The 20,564-nt window shown below is 45.1% G+C and overlaps 1 long non-coding RNA gene across 1 annotated transcript; it reads right to left on the minus strand.

Moving 5' to 3' along the window:
• Positions 1-6,529: 6,529 nt before the first annotated feature.
• Positions 6,530-9,815, minus strand: LOC133059041 (uncharacterized). Its single transcript, XR_009693476.1, has 4 exons — positions 9,710-9,815; positions 7,328-7,415; positions 7,163-7,215; positions 6,530-6,862 (listed from the first exon to the last, which is right to left on the minus strand). It is a non-coding gene; the product is annotated as an uncharacterized LOC133059041 (long non-coding RNA).
• Between the last annotated feature and the right edge of the window lie 10,749 nt (positions 9,816-20,564).

Genomic DNA, 20,564 nt, shown 5'->3' on the forward strand with positions numbered 1-20,564 from the left:
TGTCAGTCTTTCCAATCAATATTCAGGACTGATTTCTTTTAGGATTGGCTAGTTTGATCTCCTTGCAGTCCAAGGGACTCTCAAAAGTCTTCTCCAACACCACAGTTCAATAGCATCAATTCTTCAACGCTTAGCTTTCTTTACAGTCCAACTCTCACAGCCATACATGACTGCTGGAAAAACCATAGCTTTGACTAGATGGACCTTTGTTGGCAAAGTAATGTCTCTGCTTTTTAATATGCTATCTAGGGTGGTCATAGCTCTTCTTCAAGGAGCAAGCTTCTTTTAATTTCATGGCTGCAGTCACCATCTGCAGTGATTTTGGAGCCCCCCAAAAATATTAACGTCTCTCACTGTTTTCGTTGTTTCCCCATCTATTTGCCATGAAGTGATGGGACTGGATGCCATGATCTTCGTTTTTTGAATGTTGAGTTTTAAGCCAACTTTTTCATTCTCCTCTTTCACTTTCATTAAGAGGCTCTTTGGTTCTTCTTCACTTTCTGCCATAAGGGAGGTGTCATCTGCGTATCTGAGGTTATTGATATTTCTCCCGGCAATCTTGATTCCAGCTTGTGCTTCATCCAGCCCAGCATTTTGCATGATGTACTCTGCATATAAATTAAATAATCAGGGTGACAATATACAGCCTTGACATACTCCTTTCTCAATTTGCAACCAGTCTGTTGTTTCACGTCCAGTTCTAACTGTTGCTCCGTGATCTGCATACAGATTTCTCAGGAAGCAGGTCAGGTGCCTGGTATTCATCATCTTAAACCATGTCATACACTGTCTTGCCATTCTATATTTGATCTATACTGGTGTTGAGCACATGGTAACTTTAGGACTGTTTACAAATGCTCTCCTTTCGCCCCGACCCCACCCCACACACGGCGGGACTGTAACCAAAAACTCAGCTTCTCTGTGCACTGGTGTCAAATTGAATCATAGAGACAGACTTTTGGATGAAGTAGAAAAGGATTGCTTTATTACTTTGCCAGGTAAAGGGGGACACAGCAGGCTCCTGCCTCACAACAGTATGCATCCTCCCTTGGAGAGAAGAGTGAGATGCTTTATAGTAACAGTTCAAAGAGGGCATGATCAGCTCATGGACTTTATTCCGATGGGTGGGAGGTGATGTAAGTAGAAGTCAGCATCATCAATCTTCCTGTTCCAACCGATCTGGGGTCTCTGTGCTTGTTGGCAGCATACCATCAATAATCATTCCTTTCTCCCACCTGGAGGGGGTTTCGGTATCTGCAAAACAACTCAAAACCATTGTGTGTATCCGTTGATGGGGAAACCAGGATTTTGCCCCAAGGCTACTCTATTGTTTCTCCATTCTGTCTCTTCCTGGTCTGACATCACCTCCCTTTCCTAATCAGCGAGTGCTCATAGCTCCCTGTTAGAACTCAGCGAAGGTTGAAGGTTGCGAAGGCTGAGTGAAGGCTGTTTCCTGTAAACAAAGAAGTGAAGGACACAGAAAGGCTGTGCCAGAAGCACCACAGGGCCCTGTTCAGTATTTAACAGCTCTGCCTTACACCCTTTGAAGTAAGGTGTGGCCGTGCAGTTTGCTTTGGCCAATAAACTATGAGCAGAAATACATACCAGGTGGGCTGAGGCTTTAAGAGTCAGCACGGAATTCACATTTCTCCTTTCTCTAACGTGGCTGTAGAAGCTTCTATCAGCCAAGTCTCTAAAGCTTCAGGGAGCAGAGCTTTGATGGTCCATTTGCATCAGATGTGGGAGTACAAACTATCACAACATTGTTAATTGCCTATACTCCAATATGGAATAGAAAGTTAAAAAAAGGGAAAAAATGAGAGTACAGGGAGAAGTTTTTGTGGGCTAATCCACTGAGATGGGGGAGGAGGAGGAGAGAGATGGTTACACAACTTAGCCCATTCAGACTAGTGTGATAATTAAACCTAAATCTTATTCGAACATTTGATAAGACAATGTTGACAGTAGATTTATTTCCTTCCTTTTGCAATTTGGGGTGTTTTGGGGGGTTGTTTGTTTCCTTCTTTGACCACAAGGCACAGCTTGTAGGATGTTTCCCCACCAGGGACAGTTCAGAGTCCTAACCACTAGGCCACCAGGGAACTCCTTTATTGGGGGTTTTAGGAAGAAGCAGCATGTTCTATGTTTTGACAAGTATACATAGGTATGAAACTCATGGGAATGGTATAGGGACTATATTTAGTCTTCCTAATTCTTAGTCCAAATATCTGGGCATTTATTTTACATGGTATTTGTCCAGAGTGTGTTTGTCCAGAGATAAGAAAGTCTTCTTCAGTGATCAATGCAAAGAAATAGAGGAAAACAACAGAATGGGAAAGACTAGAGGTCTCTTCAAGAAAATTTGAGATACCAAGGGAACATTTTATGTAAAGTTGGGCACAATTAAGGACAGAAACAGTATGGACCTAACACAAGCAGAAGATATTAAGAAGAGGTGGCAAGAATACACAGAAGACATATACAAAAAAGATCTTCATGACCCAGATAACCACGATGGTGTGGTCACTCACCTAGAACCAGACATCCTAGAACGCAAAGTCAAATGGGCCTTAGGAAGCATCACTACAATCAAAGCTAGGGGAGGTGATGGAATTCAAGTTGAGCTATTTCAAATCCTAAAAGATGATGCTGTGAAAGTGCTGCAATCAGTAGGCCAGCAAATTTGGAAAACTCAGCAGTGGCCACAGGACTGAAAAAGGTCAGTTTTCATCCCAATCCCAAAGAAAGGCAATGCCAAAGAATGTTCAAACTATCGCACAATTGCACTCATCTCACATGCTAGCAAAGTAATGCTCAAAATTCTCCAAGCCAGTCTTCTACTGGACGTGAACCGAGAACTTTCAGATGTTCAAGCTGGCTTTAGAAAAGGCAGAGGAACCAGAGATCAAATTGCCAACATCTGCTGGATCATTGAAAAAGCAAGAGAGTTCCAGAAAAGCATCTACTTCTGCTTTATTGACTACACCAAAGCCTTTGACTGTGTGGATCACAGCAAACTGTGGAGAATTCTTAAAGATGGGAATACCAGACCACCTGACCTGCTTCCTGAGAAATCTACATGCAGATCAAAAGCAACATTTAGAACTGGACATGAAACAACAGACTGGTTCCAAATTGGGAAAGGAGGATATCAAGGCTATATATCGTCACCCTGCTTATTTAATTTGTATGCAGTGTACATGATGCAAAATGCCAGGCTGGATGAAGCACAAGCTGGAATCAAGATTGCTGGAAGAAATATCAATACGCAGATGACACCAGCCTTATGACATCCCTCTTGATGAAAGTGAAAGAGGAGAGTGAAAAAGTTGGCTTAAAACTCAACATTCAGAAAACTAAGATCATGGCATCTGGTACCATCACTTCATGGCAAATAGATGGGGAAACAATGAAAACAGTGAGAGACTTCATTTATTTTGGGCTCCAAAATCATTGCAGATAGTGACTGCAACCATGAAAGTAAAAGACACTTGCTCCTTGGAAGAAAAGCTATGACCAACCTAGACAGCATACTAAAAAGCAGCGACATCACTTTGCTGACAAAGGTCCATCTAGTCAAAGCTATGGTTTTTCCAGCAGTCATGTATGGCTGTGAGAGTTGGACTGTGAAGAAAGCTGAGCACCGAAGAATTGATGCTTTTGAACTGTGGTGTTGGAGAAGACTCTTGAGAGTCCCTTGGACTGCAAGGAGATCAAACCAGTCAATCCTAAAGGATATCAGTCCTGAGTATTGATTGGAAAGACTGATGCTGAAGCTGAAACTCCAATACTTTGGCCACTTGATGGGAAGAACTGACTCATTGGGAAAGACCCTGATGCTGGGAAAGATTGAAGGCGGGAAGAGAAGGGGATGACAGAGGATGAGATGGTTGGATGGCATCTGCACTCAATGGACATGAGTCTGAGTAAGCTGCGGGAGTTGGTGATGAACAGGCGTGCTGCAGTCTATGGGGTCACAAAGAGTTGGACATGACTGAGTGACTGAACTGAACTGACGGTCCAGAGTGGGTGAGTGCTAAGTTGCTTCAGTCATGTCCAACTCTTTGTGACCCTAAGGATTATAGCCCACGAGGCTCCTCTGTCCAGGGGATTCTCCTGGCAAGAATACTGGAGTGGGTTGCCATGCTCTCCTCCAGGAGATCTTCCCAACCCAGGACTCAAACCAGCGTCTCTATGTCTCCTGCATTGGCAGGAGGATTCTTTACCACTGGCATCACCTAGGAAGCCTCGTCCAGAATATCCTCCTGATGTTAATTGTATGACCTTAGCAGATGTCAGTAAACTGCAAAGAATCACTTCCATTCTAACCTCAGGAAGAAATTAGGGAGAGTACCTAATAATTTTAGGGAGAACTTCATATGATAAATGAAAGAGATAACATAAACAAGTACAAGTTTTTGAAGCCTTACCTAAAATCCCGTAAGTTCTTTATTTCATTGTTCAAAATCATATAGGTGTGAGTCTGTGTACATGTGCATTACTTATATGCATATACGAATGATCTATATTAGATCTTTAATTTAGATTCAGTCCATGATGTACAGTAGTATTTCCTTTGATCATAGTTTGCTTACATTTTGTACTCCAGTTTCTCAAAAATATTTAGATAGAAACATTCATTGTCCCAGTGATTTTGGCTTGGCAGCAGTGAGTGGTAGCATGAAGCAAGATCTTAATTCACTGCAAAATTAAACCTGGGTATCCTGGATGAGAACCAAGAATCCCAGCAAGCATTAGAGGCTAGAAGCTATTTTGCCCTGGATCTTTGCCCCCAGTGAAAAATGCATTTATCACAGAGACAAAAACTGTAAATGCAGGAATACAAAGTTTATTACTGGAGGCATAGTACGACAACAAGTGGGAGGGCACAGAGGGAGACAGTTTTAGTTCAGACAGAAGCAAAACAGGGATTCACACCCGAAGAGGAAGGGTGCGGGCATCCTTCTCAGTGAGGAGGAGCGCAGTGAAGAGGCAGTTAAGTCATTTAAATAGGTCAGTTCTTCTGGGTCTTTGTTTACCTTTAGCCAATTATCTGGTCTCCTTGCCCACACATGACCTCCCCTGAGGCCCTCCCCTGGGCGCACACACACACAGTCCTCAGCCAAGATGGATCTTGAAGGGAAGGCTTCTGGGAGGTGCAAGACTCATTCATTAAGGCCTGGCATTACCCCCTGACTTATGACCCACAAGGGGCCTTTTTGTGCACGTGTAGTGTCTCCTTTGTCCCAAAAAGGTGAGAGCGGAGATCCCTTAATCCTTTACTCAAACAGAATTTTGCCCCTTTGTCCTTGCCATGACTTCTACCTTGACTATTGCCATGACTCTTACAAGAGACAAAGACTGGTCACTTACCCTGTTTCTGTTGTTACTTCCATTTCGGAGGGCAAACAGGAGGCGCATTGTAAATTCCTCAGCTGAAGCTGAAGCCCTTGTATCTCTTGTCTCAGGAAATGTGAACAGTTGTAAGTATCCAGCCTGAAGCCCACTGCTTCCTGCCCCATGAAATGCAAACAGGAGGCCAACTGTAAAAGTCTGACCTGGAGTCCATCTATCTCCTGCCTCATCAGTATTGTATTAGTCCAGAGTTTATTAATAACCTCGTAAAATGATTATAATATTATTAATGATTCAATTTTGTGAAGAATTATTATCAAAATGTTATGCTTTTAATACTTTTTCAAAATGTCCTAGTGGAATGATAGCACAGGTTCTCATGATTTTCAATTTTACATGGATTGCAAAAGCCAATTTACATAGACACCAGCTATTTGTACAATAACCAGTCTGTTAATGGCAGATCTGTCATAAAATAAGTGTATTAGAAACCCTTAATCATGTAAGTTTTAATAGGGGGAAATGCCATTCATTCCACAGTAACTGCACTATTTTCAAATAGAAAGAACACAAACTGATTTAAAAAAGAAAAAGTTTAAAAAAATCAATTTAAAAATTTCCAAACTCAGATTTTTTTTTTTGGGGATCACAAAACAAAACAGTAAACCGTCATCTCTGTCATGTATAAAGGCAAAGTCACCACTAGAGGGAGGAATTTACCCAGTTTATCTTTGGATGTGCTTCTGTAACTTCTCACCTATTAACTGGAGGTAACTTTCTAAGCGGCAGTAGTTTTTAGACTCTGTGTCCTCAGCCCTCAATACTCAAACAGTGTTATCCTAGTAATGTGTTTTACACTAAAATAATTTTAACCTAGAATTTTTAAAAATAGTTGCTGAAGTTTGCAAGGAGGTCTACCCATGAAAACACAAGGTTACCTTGTAGCCTGGCTGAATCCTTGTTTACATGTGGGGTTTATGATCTAGGGAAGTCCCAGAAACAAGTGGGTCCTCTATAAATGAGTTGTACTTATTCATGTACATGAATAAATTTATTCTGCATTTATTCATTCGGAATTGGCAGGCTGAATACCAAAGAAAATTCCAATAAGAGTAGCTTAAGTAAAATAGCAATTTATTATCTTTTACCAAAAAGTTCAGAGATAGACACCTAGGGCTGGGCTGGTCATCATCAGGGAATTTGGTTCCTTCTCTCTGCCCCACCATCCTATTCACAGCCTCCAAAGTCTATCATCTTGTGGCCAAAATGACTGCTGGAGCTCCAGCCCTCACATTTGTGCTCTTGGCAGCCAGAAAGTATTTTCTGTACACTTCCTTAGCTTCAGTGGGTCTCCACCCCTTCCCTGGGGATGACAAGACTTGTTGCCTCTACCCCAGTTGTTTGATACTTTTGTTCCATAGAGAGTAGGGATCTATTTTCCCACTCCCGTGCTCTAGGTCCTCCCCACTGAGGAAGATTTTCTGTCTTCCATCCTTCCGATGAGCACCTAAAAGAGAAGTTACAAGTTGGTGTGAACACTCCTCTTGTGTCTTGGGATCCCAGGAGTTCTGTACTGTTATGCTAGCCTGCACTTGATCTTTGATAATTTGGTAAAACAGCTGAACTGTTCTGACCCACTTGTTTGGTATTCTGCATCTTTTCCTCCCCTCCTGAGGACAGGTGAGCCAGTGATAATGTCTTGAGTCTATGTGGAGTGGCCTCTCTTCCCTTGGGTTTTAGTTTATTCAGTTGTCTTACAACCTCAACTCCTTGGAGATTCAGGAAAAGTTGTGACTCTGTAGTTTACCTGGCTCTTCCTTCTTGTCTGGATGGGAGCAGGTCTCTACATCCTGGGCATAACTGAAGAGGCAATATGTGAAGAGACTGAGAATTTCCAGAGTTATAAAAAGTCATTAAGTCACAGACACAAGCTATCACGAACCAAGCAACATAAACAAAAAGAAACCCTCACCTTGGCATATTGTCGAGAAATTGCAGAACATAAAACTGAGAGGAAGCAGTCTTCACTTATGAAGGATTTTAAATAGTAGACTTTTCACCTGCAACATTGCAAGCCGGGAGGCAGTAGAATAAACATCATCAAAACGCTTAGGAGGAATAACTGCTAAACTCAAACTGTTCACCTAACAAAACTCTCCATAGACAACTGTATTCGTTGGGTTGAGTTCTAAAGAACAGAAAAACTCCAAATGACGGTGCTTAACACAGCTTAGGGGTTTATTTCCATCTCGTGTAAAACCAAGCTCTGCTGTCTACAGGCTGGGTGGGGACTGGGCTGCATGATGTTCTCAGGCCCCCGATTTCCTCCCTCTGTATCCTGCCATTGCCAGATGTGGTTCTTACACTCCTGATCCAAGGCAAGAAAAAAGTGCCTTCTCTCTAAAGAAAATGACAGTCATGGAAGATGGAAGCAATCTTTTTATAAAATAGAAACTGGGACTTATGTCAGCATGTAACATATTTTATCAAACACTGTTGGTCTGACACACTTCTGGGAGCTGTGGTTCAAAGTCTAGAGGAATGATCTAACCTTGAACTTACATCCTGGTGGTGGTGGGAGCAGAAACCAGGGACCTTCACCCTCCTTCCCTTTAGACTGTAGTGCATCTGAGAGGTTCACAAAGCAGTCGTTGCCTGCTGATCTCCCCAGGCTTGGAGACACTATTCCAGCTGCTATCAGCGCCTTCCATCCTTCTAAACTCACACAAAGCCTTCCTCCCTAGATGTTCCTAATTTGTCTGCTCCAGAGTTCACCCGAAGACAAGTCCTCATCACAGACCAAAAGCAGCTCCCACTGCTCTCAAGGGCTGACTGCTGGGGGCTCCCCCAACCTTCCACCACCAGACCTGTTCTGAAACAAGGTCAAGGAGGCTCTTAGATGTTGTTATGACTGGTGTTCTCAGGAAGATCTCTGAACTGTGGGCAGGGACCCCAAAAACACAAGAGAGGGTGACCAGAGTACTGAGAAGGCAGTGCGGGGGCTGGTCACGGGAAAATAGACGTCTTCTCATTGTCTCTGCTCCTGGACCCGTGGACTGAAAGGCTAAGCAGGCTCGAACAGGAGGGAGACGGGACGGAGGAAAGGTGCAGCCTTGGTGCAGCGGGGGATGCAGGCGAGGGGCTCAGAGGGTCAGGGAGTGGACTCACTCCAGTTCAGAACTTTCTCCCCCTCCTTTCTCCCCAGAAATAAAAGAGAACGTCAGTGGAACTGCTTTCCATCCAGTCTGGACCGCAGGGTCCACAAGCATCTTCAGCCAGCCCGGACACCCAGGATGCACACTCACTCCCTTCCCGGGCACGTCCGCTGAGGAAACGGAGCAGGACCCTGTAGTCCTTGCCCCTTGGGGCCTCTGTCTGCCTTTTGTCTGTGGAAAGACGTTAGCCAAAGGATAAGTTTGAACGAGTGAGAAAAGGCAGAAACAAAGGAAAACAGTCAAAGGAAACCAAATAATAATGATGTCGTCCTTAAGCATAATCAAGGAGCTCCAGTTCCTCTACAAGGGCTACAGATAGTATTCTGAGCCATATCCTGTGAACTGTCTGATGCATACGGAAACACCCACCGTGGGGAGAAGTTAACTACGTGATGGCCAGACTGCAGCCATGACATAAGCGGCCACAATTCCAAGAACCAGCCTCAAGTAATGAAAACCAAGCCGACAATGAATTGCACTTAAAACAATCAAGATGACACTGGTCAGACCACAGACGACCAATGTCAAGGTGGCTATCAGAGCTGACTGCTGTTTCTTCATGTAGCTCCCTCCTTCTGATTGTCAGGTTGGGGGAGTCAGCCTTTGGACAGGCATTCACCCTCCCTCCCCGCAGTTGCCGGCATCCAAGATAAAGCAAACTTTCCTTTTCCATGAACCTTGCCTCTTTATTAGCTTTTTGAGCTGGCGAGCAGCCAGACCCCACTTTTGGTTATGCTGGGAAGCGCCACACCCGCACGTCCAGACCAGTGAAGCATACAGTTCCCAAAAGAAAGGCTTGGACCTCATATGCATGAAGAGCAATGCTTAGCACCTGGGGTGCAGTCCTCACCCATGGGGGGTGTGGAGTGATTCTCAGACCTCCTCCTCAGGCCGACCCCTCCCTCCCCGGCTCTCCCTCTACTATCACTGGCCCCACACATCTGCCAATCATCCCAGCTGCCCTCTCCCTCACCTCCTACATCCCCTTTCCGCCATCAACAGTCAGTTCCATCTCAACCTAAAGCTTTTGCACCTCCCACCGCCTCCCAGGTCCCGCCTCCCTCTCCTCTCTTGCCAGTTCTCATCAGATCAGCTGGCATCTCCAGCAGCTGATCCTTCTTCATGTTCTTTCTGCTCACCGTTCTCAGGCCATTCTTCCTGAAGCACGTCTGTTTGCATTGCTTAGTTTTAGGAAACCATTTGTGGTTCAAAGAGATCAGTAAGAAAAAGGCCAGTGACCTAAAGAAAATGCCCCAAAACAGGAACAGAAAGGTCACAGTGCATCCGTGTTCAAAAAGCCGGTCACCCTTCCTTATCACTGAAAAGGTACAAAACAAAACAACAAAATGTAACCTGGACCCAACAGATTGACAAAAACCAAAAAGCCGATGACACTGATTTAGCATTAGCTGTGGGCACCCTCACTCACTGTGATCATTGGGACTACAGGTTTACCCTCAGAGGCCCAAGTGTAACCTCTGAAGAAGGCAATTTTGACAATATCAGTAGAAATGCATTTTCCCATCAACCCAGCAATTCCACTGCTAGAAATTTACCTGTTATAGACCTGAGGGCTTCCCAGGTGGTGCTAGTGGTAAAGAATCTGTCTGCCAATGCAGGAGATGCAGGTTTGATCCCTGGATCAGGAAGATCCCTGGAGTAGGAAACGGTAACCTGCTCCAGTGTTCTTGCCTGGAGAGTCCCATGGACAGAAGAGCCTGGTGGGCTACAGTCCATGGGTTCGTAACGAGTCAGACAAGACTGACTGAGCATACACGTGCCACAAAATTACCACTGGACAGAGCAATGTAGCGTATGATGGGAATCCTGACTTTGGAAATGGGAATGCATCCCCTTCAAACCCAGGAGCAAGATAGGCATACACTCGTTCATCTCTTCTAGCAGTCATCCTACTGAAAAGCCAAAACAATGACTTCAGATTAGGGGGGAAAAAAAGGAAGCCATAAGCATCAGAAGCAGGTGATAAAACTAACATTGTTTGCAGTGATATGATTATCCATGTTAGAAATTCCAAATGTATATGACTAGAGGTAATAGGAGAAATTATCAAGTCACTAAATAGAAGACCAAAATGTAAAACTCAATTATATTTCTATGCCTTAGCTAGTAACAGTTACAAACATAAGTTTTGTTTATCTTTAAGACAGAATTACAGCAGTTAGCTTATCTTCAGCCTGACTGGTTTCTGATTAAACGTATTTGTAAACCACAGCTTCCTCATTTGTCACTTTGTTTTTTACTTTTTACCTCAGTGAACTCAGTAAATTTTCAATCTATATTTTCAAAGAAAGGTGCCTAGTTTCTTTCATGAAAACTCTGGGTTGTCTTTACACAATGAGGACAATTTAATGAGGCTTGAAATTACTGGATCATAATATTTCCCTCTATTCTCAAGAAAGAATAATTTGTTGTCTTCTGGTATTCATGCTGCAGCAGAAAACTCTGAAACCAAGATTTTTTTTTTTTTTTATTAAGTCCTTTAGAAGTAACCCTTTCTTCCCTCCAACACTGATGCTTGTAAGAATTTTTTCTTAGTTATTGTAGATAAACTTTTTTTTTTCCTTTGCCTACAGCTGTATGGTTGACATTACAACTGCTCGGTGGTATTCAGTTTATTTTTATTTCCAGACATTGGGAGAATCATCATTTTCAGCTCCCTTGAAATTGGGCAAGACAATATTGGTTTTGTTGAAAGAACTGCAAATGGAGTGTCACTTCTGGGTGGGAGCATTTAATTGCTTCTCTTTCCGACACTTTCTTCTGCTAGAGAAGCACTTGTTGATTTGGACAGGCCATCAGACTGAAGCAGTCTGGAACTCGGAGGCAATCTCCAAGGACAATGCCTTGAAAGCTCACCCGGGACCCTCAGCATGCTGCAGAGAAGTCAACATTTGTTGTGCAAAGCCACTGAAGGGTAGAGGATGTTTATGACGAGCATAAACGAGCTGATCCTGACAGACAGAACATAGCTCTCTTTTCATTAATTCTGTTTGGGATGCAGGAAGCCCATTTAATCAGCACTCTCTGTTTCCCTTCACTTCAACAAAATTTTCTTCTACATCTCAAGAAAATTCTTTTCTTATTCTTCTGTCCTTCAGGAAAAACACCAAGTTGTTTCCCTATTCCTGATGGTTTGGTAAATCATTTATTTTTTTGACATGTACACACTGCTTTATTTATTTATCTGTGGCTGTGCCGACCCTTTGCTGCTCCATGCGAGCTTTCTCTAGTTGTGGAGAGCGGGGGCTACTCTCTAGGGGTGATGCACCAGCTTCTCGCTTGCAGCGGCTTCTCTTGCTGTGGATCATGGGCTCTAGATGCGAGAGCTTCAGTATGCAGCACCTGGGCTCCGGAGATGGGGCCCACCGGCTTGTTGATCCAAGGCACGTGGAATCTTTCCGGGCCAGGGTGGAGACTGTGTCCCCTGCCTTGGCAGGTGAATTCTTTCCCGTCTAAGCCACCAGGGAAGCCCTGTAAGTCAGCATTTTAAAATTAAATTCCTTTTTCTCTCTACATTCTGGAAGATATTTTAAAGTATTATCCCATTTCAATAATGACTTACCACAGCAGCAACTAGGATTCAAGAGTATTAGACCGGCATATACCCTTCCCCCACCCCAGATAGGAATGTTAGAGGATTCATTGGGGTGGGGAGGGGAACGACAGACTGAAAAGAAAATACGATCATAGTACGTTCTTTCCATGGCTAGGCTACAAAAAATATTTACAGGATCAGAAAATGTAAAATCTGAATATTCATCTTTTATGGGCAGTTGTGATTGACTATATTGTGGGTTTACAGGTAGAGGAAGTGGGAATGGGAGGGAAAGTTATGCATTAAATGATTCAATTCTCATCTTCATTAATAGATGAACAGATAATATGTAAAACTGGAAAATCAACAAATAACACTATAAACTTTATTTTTCTCTCTCTTCTATATTTTCTCTCCCCAGAATATAGAAGTAAACATCTGAATAAATAGATAAGAGATTTTAAGTGATTCCTTCAGGGGAATGGAAACTGAGGCTTAGAATGATGGAGAAGTGGAGTGTTTCTGGCTTTTTGAATCTTGTACAATTTTGTGTGTTTTTGAGATGTGAGCTGTGAAAGTCACTCAGTCATGTTCAACTCTTTGCGACCCCATGGACTATACAGTCCATGGAATTCTCCAGGCCAGAATACTGGAGTGGGTAGCCTATCCCTTCTCCAGGGGATCTTCCGACCCAGGAATCGAACTGGGGTCTCCTACATTGCACACGGGTTCTTGACCAACTGAGCTATCAGAAAAGCCCTGTGTCTTTTTAAACAGCAATCATCACACACGTCAAGTTACTTAGAAAAAGTTTCACAAACTGCTTCACTAACTAGCTGCTTCTTTTGTTTTCCTTTTTCTGCCTCCGAACAAAAATGTTCACAACAGCTTTACTCATAGCAGCCAAAACTCAGAAACAACCCAAACGATGGAATTAATGAATGATTTTCTCTGCCTTTTAATTCACTCCAGAAAGAGGCTATCAATTTTGTCTCCCCAACAATTCACCAGAATTCCCTTTGCCCTACACCTCTCTAGCACAGAAGGTGATTATCAATTATTTTCATCTTCTTTGAATGAATGGACCAAGCGTGAGAGCATTCATTTCGTGTTTCTTTATCAGCCATTTTGAACACATGTTCATACATGTGTTCATATTGTTTGTTCTTTATCCTCTAATGAATTACTTGTTCATATCCTAAGCCTTTTTTAAAAATGGAAGCGTTTGCCTGATTCTTATTTATTAAAAAAAAAAAAAAAGATGTTTATGTACAAAAGCTATTAACCCTTTATCTGGCATATAGGATGGGAAAACTTTCCTTCATTGCCATAGACTTTTAAAATGCATGTGCTTCTGTTTATAATAGCCAGGACATGGAAGCAACCTAGATGCCCATCAGCAGATGAATGGATAAGGAAGCTGTGGTACATATACACCATGGAATATTACTCAGCCGTTAAAAAGAATTCATTTGAACCAGTCCTAATGAGATGGATGAAACTGGAGCCCCTTATACAGAGTGAAGTAAGCCAGAAAGATAAAGAACATTACAGCATACTGACACATATATATGGAATTTAGAAAGATGGTAACGATAACCCTATATGCAAAACAGAAAAAGAGACACAGAAATACAGAACAGACTTTTGAACTCTGTGGGAGAAGGTGAGGGTGGGATGTTTTGAAAGAACAGCATGTATACTATCTATGGTGAAACAGATCACCAGCCCAGGTGGGATGCATGAGACAAGTGCTCGGGCCTGGTGCACTGGGAAGACCCAGAGGAATCGGGTGGAGAGGGAGGTGGGAGGGGGGATCGAGATGGGGAATACGTGTAAATCCATGGCTGATTCATATCAATGTATGACAAAACCCACTGAAATGTTGTGAAGTAATTAGCCTCCAACTAATAAAAAAAAAAAAAAAGAAATCTAAAAAAAATAAAATAAAATGCATGTGCTTTTTGGAAATATCAAATATTACATTTTTATATGGTATGAAATAAGGTATTTCCTTTAACTAGAAAAAAGGGGAGTCAAAGCTGACTGCACTGGGCAATGGGGGCCCGATCTGCTGGGTGATGGAGAAACACGAATCCCCAGAGAGGGGGAGAGGTAGCGGGTAGGGGAGAATGCCTGTCAGTCGTGTTCGGTTCCACTGAGGTGAGCTGGGTGGGAGGGGGCAGCCGAGATGCTCAAGGAGAGTCCCACAGGTGGGAGACCCACTCTTTGGAGACTTGGAATTGTATTAATAGAAGGCAATCTGGGGGTCCTCAGCTCTGGAGAGAGAGGCACCCACATAGCATTGCGCTCAGGTGTTGGGAAGACTCTTCCAGAGACACGGGAGTGCCTTTTCCTGCGAGGCCCCAGATCTCAGGGTCATAAAGGAGCAGGAGGAAGTGGGGGACCCTAGGTACAGGGAGGAGTTCCCACAGGCCCTGGTGGGGGCCGGGCGGCAATCCTGCTCTCCCCCAGTATTGGTACAGCCCTGAGAAGTAAGGAGGAGTCCAGCGGAGGCAGTGGGAATTCAGGAATGGAAAGTTCTGTTCCATGCCTTCTCCTCAATCAGACCCTCTTCCCGGCCCAGGTCCCTTTTCATTTCTTGAAATCTCTCCTTCCCACCCAAGTCTGTCATCCTCATCAGATTTGTGGTCGTCCCAGATAAAATGTGGAGGCTTCTGAGCCATTTCCTGAGGCCTGGAGCTGGTGACTAACCTGGAGCCACTGCTTTACCCAGGTTTTGTTCTTATACTCGTCTTCCTGGCAGAAGCACTGATATTTCACAACTCTCTGGCCCTGCAAAGCCCGCACCACCCAGGAGCCTAGAAAAGAAGCCCTCGGCTCAGGCTTACTCAGATTGCATGGGTTTTTGTATCACAGGTTTATTCACATCATAGGTGAGAGGAGTGAATATTTTTTTGTCTTTTGAGTTCAGATTGTGAGGGAAATCTACATTTTCCATTTATACAGGATATATAGGAGCTAGGAAGACACAGAAAGGAGATGGAATTTCAATTTTATGAAAACAAGACAGTAAAAGGGGGACCTTAGGAGAAAGAGGTAAAAAACACACTTGCAACTTAGATTCTGAAGCCTTGTCACCAGAGTACCTATCTCTGGAATTCCCAAACTTGTCCGCACCTTAGAATCTCCTGGAAGGTATGAGGAGATGTCAGTGCACACGCCAGGCGCAGACCAGTGAAAAGATCCCCGTTGGGGTGGGACCAGGCATCAGCGTTGGAAGATCCTCTGGCGATCCCCAGATGCAGGTAAGCCCGGGAATCACTGGTCTAAAAAGTGAAGCAGTCGCCACTCTCCTTTTTCACACTGAGGAAATCGAGGCACGGGGAGTCTCGGTGATGCTCTTAAGGTTTCCCCGTGAATTAGTGGCATCACGGAGGCCCAGAGGACTCGGGGCTCAGAGCTCCGTCTTCTGCCGCAGTCCCCGGGGGCTAAACAGGGAGCGCAGCCAGGCTGGTCCGCGGAGGAGCGCGGAGGGCCGGGAGCCCGGAGCTCGCTCGGGTGATGGACGGGCTGCCCCGCCCCCTGCTGGCCAAAGTGCGCCATAGGCCCTCCAGGCTGCGCGTGTGTGAACCGCGCCGCAGCTCCCCTCCGACTCCTCCCAAGGTCGCGTTCTGCCCACACCTTACTCTCCGCGGCCCTCCGTCCTCCGGACTTGCGCTTTGCCGTGTGACAACGGGCCCTCCCTTCGCCGCAGACAGTGGAGTCACCGTTTCCCTGCGCTGCCGTTTCTCCACGTCGTTGGGTGAGGATCTTCCGTGCAGAGCTGGGGGTCCCGGAGCCCCCATGTTGCGGTCTCTGCTGAGCATCTGGACCTTTGCGGGGAGCTCAGTGGGACCTCGGGGGACAGAACCTGCCGAGAGAGCACTCACGCCCCAGGTCAGTCTCTGTCCCCAGGCCTGAGCCCCATCTCCCAGGAGGAGCTGGGGGCAGACGGCTCTGTGGGAACTGGGCTCAGACAATGGCATAGTCTGTGGCCCTGTTATAGAAAACAGCGCAGGATGGCCCCCATTACTCTGCTGACCTTCTAGGGGGTACCTGTCTTCTTCCCCCCCCCCCCCAACCCCAAGATTCAGGACATGAGAAGAATCTGGGAGAAGCTGAGACCACAGTAGTCCCGGGAGGGGTGAGGAAAGGCAGCTCCACCTGCCTGCTCCTCCTTTTCAATGCGGCTGCAGGGACAGAGGGGACTCAGTTTCCCTGTCTGTAAAATGGGAATATTATACCTTCTCTCCCATCAGGTCTATGAGACCCACAGCTCTGGCTAGACTTCCAGTGGCCTTCCCCGAGATTTTTTTTTTCCGGAGTCTTCCTGCCTGGGGTGCTCTGCTCTGGTCCACCACAGAAGAGTATGCTTATTATTTCCCAATACTTCCTACCACTCCCTCCCACCCCCAAACACATACACATAGGGTCAGACTGAATCAGGACTCTTTCTACTCCTCCACGCTCCTTCTAAAGCTCAGCATGAACTCGGTGACCTCCAGGGAGCAGGTAGAGGAGGCCCAGCTGGAACTGGAGGTGGAAGCCCCAGAGGAAGGGAGTCCAGTGGAGTGACTCTGCCCGTCAGCCAGGTGGAAAGAGTAAGATCTGGGCAGAGACAGCAAGGATTCCAGAAACTCTGAAGACTGGAAAAAGGGATCTAGAAACTGAAAAAGATTTCCCTAAGGAAATCTTTGAAAGTCATTTATAACGTTGAGTTGCCTGTTGTATTTATCACTCAGTCATGTCCAACTCTTTGCGGCCCTATGGACTATAGCCCACCAGGCTCCTCTGTCCCTGAAATTCTCCAGGCAAGAATCCTGGAGTGTGTTGCCCTTCCCTTCTCCAGGGGATTTTCCTGACCCAGTGATCAAACCTGGCTCTCCTCATCGCAGGCAGACTCTTTACCATCTGAACCACCAGAGAAGCCCTTAGAATGTTGAAGTTCAACGCAAATTGGGACAGACCTGAAGTTCTAACACAGTTGACTCAAATTACATATTTATCAAAGTGCTACAATATTCTACAATAGAGAAAAATACAAGTACTTGGAAGGGTTTTTCCTTATTTATAGAATTCTATTTTTTTTTGTTCCATCTTGACCATTGAAAGGGTTTAAAACATATGTGGCGGGGTAGGGGGGAATTTCTCAGCAGCTCAGGGGTTAAGACTTGGTCTGTGTCACTTCTGTGGCCCAGGTTCAATCCTTAGCCTGGGAACTAAGATTCGACAAGTCATGCCAGGGGGCCAAAATTAATTAATTAAACATTTGCATGGGGAATCTCAAGCAATCATTTAAGAACTGAACTTGCCTCTAACTTTGACTCCAACAAGCACGTGAATTCCTTGTCTGTGAAACGACCGAGACAAGTCAGACACAGGCAGGATAAGGGACGGTCACTCTGGCATGATTAGCTTAACACCAGCTCAGGCTTTCTCTCCTCTTTCTTCCCTCTTTCTCTCTCAGGCTGCCATCTGCAGAGGGCCCTGTCCCCTCTAGTCCCAGATCTCAGAGCTTGTGCCTGCCCCCACCGGGCCCCCGCTGTCACTTCCTCTCACTCAGGATGTCTGAACAACACAGGACGCACCTGAGGAGCCTGGACAAGCCCAGGCTCAAGTCAGAGGCTCTCCAACGTGCTTGGAAAGAGTCCCTGAGGCCTGGGGCAGGGCCTGCTGACGCTTCAGCTCCACTGTGGGCATCCCTTCTGCAGATATCTCTGCCTCTTCCAGGTAGAATCCAGCAGTCCACCATAGGGGAAGAATTTTCCTCTACCCTTCTAGGTTTTTTTTGGCTGGTCCAATAACTAAATTGACAGAAGCCGGATCAACAGGAGAAAATAAATTTAATTTCATACGTATGGGAACTCCAAAGATACGAGACTCAAAGAAGTAACCAAAGTAGGCAGCTTTTATACCTTTCAGACAAAAAAAACACAACAATTATCTGTGAAGGTTCGACAAAACGACAGAACGAAGGGGTTTGGGCTTGGGATCGCAAATCAAAGAGGAAGTAACAAAGGTTGTTTCTACCGCTTTCTCGGCCTTGCACTCCCCGTCTCTGGTGATAAGCGTGCTTCCTACCCTCCTGGTGCAGGGAGAGAAGCATCACCTGGGAGATTAATTTCCTGCTTTCAGGGGGACAAGGGTGGGTCAGAGTGTTCTCACGCCAGCTGTTTTCCAAGCAACTTTCATTCAAAATAATATGCCAAAGTGGCATATTTCGGGACAGCAGTGCTAAACCCCATCACCTCTGACCACACCCTCACCAGCCCCCCTGCCTGTCACCAAGAGTTCCTGTCCCTATGACCCTTCCTGGTGCCAAGTGCTCTGAAGCCGCTCTCCCCAGGCCATCGCCTGAGTACTGTGTTCTCACTGGTTCTCCTGTGCTTTCATTCAGTATATTCCTTCCTCTCGACCTTCAGACGAGCCCCTCACCTCGGCAGGGTGTGCAGACCTAGGGCTGTCACCACCCGCCCCTCCTACACTGGCCTCGGGAACATAGATGCTGGTTTCTCTGGATGCCCATTTTCCCCAACCCACCTCCTTGACCATTTAAAATACAACACAATATAATATTTAAAATATTATCTTCATTACACAGCAACACATGAAATTGTGTACGTAAAGATTCTTTCTTAAAAACAAGCACCACAGTAGTAAACAGATAAAGTTCCCTTCTCCACTCCTTCCCTCAACACTAACTAGGCTCCTTCCCTCAGAAGGTAGCTCTGTTGTTTAATAGATGCATAGATTTTTAGGCAGTTCCTGGGTTTCAATAACTATAGGCTTACATGAGCAAACAAATGTACAGTCTGAGTTGATCCTTCTTTGCAGAGATGAGATGATACTATCCATGCCATTCTGCATGCATGTGTGCTCAGTTGCTTCAGCTGTGTCCAACTCTTTGCAACCCTATGGACTATATGTAGCCCACCAGGCTCCTCTGTCCATGGGATTCTCCAGGCAAGAGTACTGGAGTGGGTTGCCGTGCTCTCCTTCAGGGGATTCTCCCGACCGAGACCCAACCAGCATCGCCTGCATTGCAGGCAGATTCTTTACTGCTGAGCCGCCAGGGAAGCCCATACCATTCTCTGGTAACCATCCAACATGAGGCTTGGACCTGAAGCTATGTGCATATCTGAGATGAGCCCCATTCTTTTTTTTTTCCTTATTTTTTTTTTAATTTTTATTTTGTATTGGGGTATAGCTGATTAACAAACAGTGTTGTGATAGTCTCAGGTGAACAGCGAAGGGAGTCAGCCACACATATACATGTATCCATTCTCCTCCAAACACTGCTCCCATCCAAGCTGACACCTAGCATTGTGCAGAGTTCCTGTGCTATACAGTACGTCCTTGTTGGTTATCCATTTTAAATATAGCAGTGTGTACATGTCCATCCCAAACTCCCTAACTGTCCCTCCCCCCATCCTTCCCACTGGCAACCGTAAGGATGAGCCCATTCTTTTGGAACTGCTCCGTGGTACCGAACAGGAGAGATGCGCCGTTATCTTATTACTGTCCCACGGGGCTGCTGTGACTTTGTTAGATTAACACTTGTTAAGAGTGCCAGATAGTGAGCTAGGGTTCAACAAAAGACCACAAGGGAAATAGATATAGAGAAGTTATCACTCACAAGGGGCCTCAAGGGGCCACGTGGGGAGGTCAAGGCAGAGCACAGAGTCAGGACCTGGGGCCCAAGCCTTTATTAGGGCCCATTGGTGGAGTTCTTTGGGGTACCTGGGCTGAGACCAAATTGGTCACTTCATACCAAAATGAGTGGGGTTTTGGTGAAGGGAAGGCTCTGGGCTACAGAGAAGGCTCTTGACTGCAGGGCTATTGGGGAAGTCAGATCAGGAACTTATTTTTGTGATTCCATGGGCTGCTCTCTAGGAGGGGGTTAGTGTCAGTTTAAGATTCCTGCAACCCTCCTGGCCAAACAGCATGGATGTCTGGGCGGCAAGATCCCAGAGGAGCTTAGCTAAACCCTTGACAAGGGCTCACAATTACAAACAACGTGTGATGAACATCTTGTCCTTCTGAGCACGCTTGTGTGTGTGTCTCAGAGCTGAGGACCTACAAGTAGAATTGACAAGTCAAAGAATATACACATTAAACTTCAGAGAGCCTCCCTATTTGCCTTAAAAAATGCTCACCAACTTATATTCTGCTATGAACACAGATAACACCTGCTTCACCAGACCCTTGCCAGCACTGGTATGAAAATATTTTTAATGATTTGTCAAATTAATAAAGTAATATTGCCATTTGCTTTCTTTTATCAATTCTTGACTAGTAAAAAGGTACAGTGTCTTTGAGGATATTTATTCCAATTATTTGAATTTTCTCTTCTGTCCATGAATTATTGCCATTAATTCTAAATTCAAACATTCTGTGTGCTTGTGTTAAATCTTTACCTTGTATGTAGTAGGAAA

Source organism: Dama dama, chromosome 7 (assembly GCF_033118175.1).
Source record: "Dama dama isolate Ldn47 chromosome 7, ASM3311817v1, whole genome shotgun sequence".
NCBI classification, from domain to species: domain Eukaryota; kingdom Metazoa; phylum Chordata; class Mammalia; order Artiodactyla; family Cervidae; genus Dama; species Dama dama.